Source organism: Zingiber officinale, chromosome 2B (genome assembly GCF_018446385.1).
Source record: "Zingiber officinale cultivar Zhangliang chromosome 2B, Zo_v1.1, whole genome shotgun sequence".
Taxonomy (NCBI): Eukaryota; Viridiplantae; Streptophyta; class Magnoliopsida; order Zingiberales; family Zingiberaceae; genus Zingiber; species Zingiber officinale.
Window position 1 is genome coordinate 22,827,259 of NC_055989.1, and position 3,269 is coordinate 22,830,527.

Sequence of the window (3,269 nt, forward strand, 5' to 3'; positions counted from 1 at the left end):
TATCTCTCACCTGCAGTATGAGTTGCTTCGATGTTACATGTTATGATATGTTTTTAAGCATGTTAAGGAAGATACAAGTTATGATATGTTTATTGCATGTTAAAGAAGATAGATGCTATGATATGTGTTATGATATGTAAGAGACCCTCCAAAGTTTTGGGATTAAGAGCATGTTTAGAGTATCTTGAATTTCTTCCCATTTAGTTTTAGGGCTAAGAAGCATATTCAAGTGCTCTAAAGTGCTTCCCTATAAGTGTGGGGGATTAAGCACACATAAGGTGCTTGTTTAAATGACAAGTAAGTGCAAAGTATAAGAAAGCGATATTTAAAGAAAGTATTTTAATTTGATGTGGCATTGTACTGGACACAAGGTCCATGGGTGGGCTCCTAGATCACCCCTAGGCCTCTAGATCGCCTAGTAGTACCTTAATAGTTTTGGGATTAACTACCTCGGATCTTATTAAGGATGCGCACAAAGTGGTACAATGTCGGGCCCAAAACAAGTTGATTATTATTTTCACTAGTATGAAATATGAAGTTTTCCAAAGTTCATTATTTATTTAAGTGAAAGCATTATTAAGTTTGGGAATTAGAGACTATAAGGTACAGTATTGATGAACTCTATTGTATGGCAAGGTTTATGGTTTTCATTACATGTTTTCAATACAAGCATGGTTTTATGTTAACGTCTCATGATAATCATATATTAAAATGTTGATGTTTGCATGATGAGTCTATTTAAAAATACATGCCATGTACATATTTCCAAATTATGGGTTTTAGCATGAGTAATTATTGAGTGCATGTTTTGTGTTCCTTCAAGCAGTTTTACAAAGCATGTTTTCCCTTTTTAATGCATTATTTTGTGAGTAGATGGTACTTACTAAGCATTCGCTTACAGAATTACATTCCGTATACTGCAGATAAAGGTAAAGGAAAGCTCGAGTAAGAGGAGGCAGCATGAGCGGTGTCTGGGTGTGTGTGTGTGCCGGAACAGTGGAAGAAGATCATGGGATTTGTGATAATGTATTTTCTTATCTCAGCTTTACCTGAACATTGGTAAAAGTCATGTATGATGAATTTATAGTTTGGTAGTAAATAGCGTGTCAAAGACTCCCCCTAAAGTAGTGAGATAGAATGGTAAGCCAAGGAGGAGACCAAAGGGGAGAAACACTACATTAGTGTAGCCATGTGAGACCCCCGCACGGCCGTGACACTGCCGTGTGGAGTCACACGGCCCCAACCCTCTCCCTTATGGCCAAGGTGACACGACCGTGTGACCCACACGGCCGTGCACCTCTTGCTCTCAGCCAAGGCGACACGGCCGTGTGGTTCACACGGTCGTGCATCTCTTCCTGTCGGCCAGAGTGACACGGTTATGTGGATCCACACGGCCGTGCACCCTTTTCATCTCGGCCAAGGTGACACGGCCGTGTGGCTCACACGACCGTGCACCTCTTCTTCTCGGGCAAGATGACACGGCCGTGTGGATTCACATGGCCGTGCCCCCCCCCCTTCGTCTCAACCGAGATGACACGACCGTGTGAGCCACACGGTTGTGCCCCTCTCCTTCTCTGTCAAGGTGACACGGCTGTGTGGAGTCACACGGTCGTGCCCTACTCCAGCAGGGAAGGCCTTACACGGCCGTGTGCCACACACGGTCATGCCGAGACTTGGGTCTAGTAAGGTACACGACCGGTGTAACGGCCGCCCTTCTTAACTCTAACCTAAGGCACGGACATTACTCTTTTAAAACCTTCTAAAGACTTCGTTATATGCACATTGCTCGAACCAAAAATCTATTCTGAATTTGTTTCGACTGTTAAGTCATGTTTTGGAGCGAAGGAAAGCTGAGATAAAGTCTAGAGCTACTAGAAGGTCTGGGCCGTGTGGCCCTGACCGACCGTGTAGCCTTACCCGAGAGGGAGCTAGTCGGAGCCATGTGGTGATGACCGATCGTGTACCATACCAGACCCGAGTCTGGGCACGGCCGTGTGTGGCACAAGGCTGTGTAAGGACTTCCCTGCTGGAGCAGGGCACGACCATGTGACTCCACACTACCATGTCACCTTCACAGAGAGGTTGAGGGGCACGGTCATGTGGCTCACACGACCGTGTCACCTCGGTTGAGACGAAGGGGGGGCACGGCCGTGTGAATCCACACGGCCGTGTCTGTTGGATCGTGATCGTTCGATAGAGGGGGGGTGAATATCGATTACGAAAATTCATCGAGTAAACGCAGCGGAAAAGTAAAACAATGCAATGCTAACACAAGAACCAATTTTACTTGGTTCGGAGCCTTTGGAGACTCCTACTCCAAGGCCTGCACACAAGGGTGCTTTCGTTGGGCAATTCACTAGCAATTCGAAGAATGTTACAATAAAGAATTACAGGAATGCTAATAAGAAAATTAATACCGACAAACTGAAAAGAAGTAAACTGAAGACAGGGCTTTGTCGGAGTAGCCTCGAGGCGTCGCAGGAGCACAGTAGAGCAGTCTGAGAGTTCTGAGTTGTTGTTTTGAGCTCCGCCTTTGACCCTCCTTATATAGGAGGCTCGGGACGCCCCAGATCCCTTCCGGGCACCCTGGTCTGACGTGGTAGTCCCAACCAGCGAGCTCCACATGTCAAAGTCGCGTCCTGGATAATTTTTGCCTCCGGCCGCCCGGATCCCTTCCGAGCGCCCGGACCTCCTTTCTCCAGAAAATCCTTCTCTTGTAAGACAAGGTTAGTTCAAGGCAAATATATAATGTGTAACCTGTAAATCAAAGTGTTAGCACAGTTTATAAGTTCAACAAAAAAGAGTATAACTTAGATTTTGTCTTTCCGAGACCGGAATCTAGTCACGATCTCGACTTAGATATCCGAAATGGATCTAAGCCGGATCGATGCCTAATGTTCCCTTCCCGGGAACGCGTCCTCACATTCACTCCCTTCCAGTGACTTACCTTTACTCACCTACCAGACGTCCGGTCATCTCTTCGACCCGTCTGGACTTCTCGCCAGCTATCCGGTCAACCCTTCGACAAAGCTGAACTTCGTGCCAAGCGTCCGGTCAGCCCGTCGACCCGCTTGGACTTCGTGCCAAATGTTCGATCAGCCCGTTGACCCATTTGGACTTCGTGCCAAGCATTCGGTCAGCCCGTCGATCCTCTTGGACTTCGTGCCAGACTTCCGGTCAGCCCGTCGACCTATCTGGACTTCGCCTGCACACTTGGTCAGAGTGTTAGATAACGACACACCTAACTTAACCTAATTTGTCATTCATCA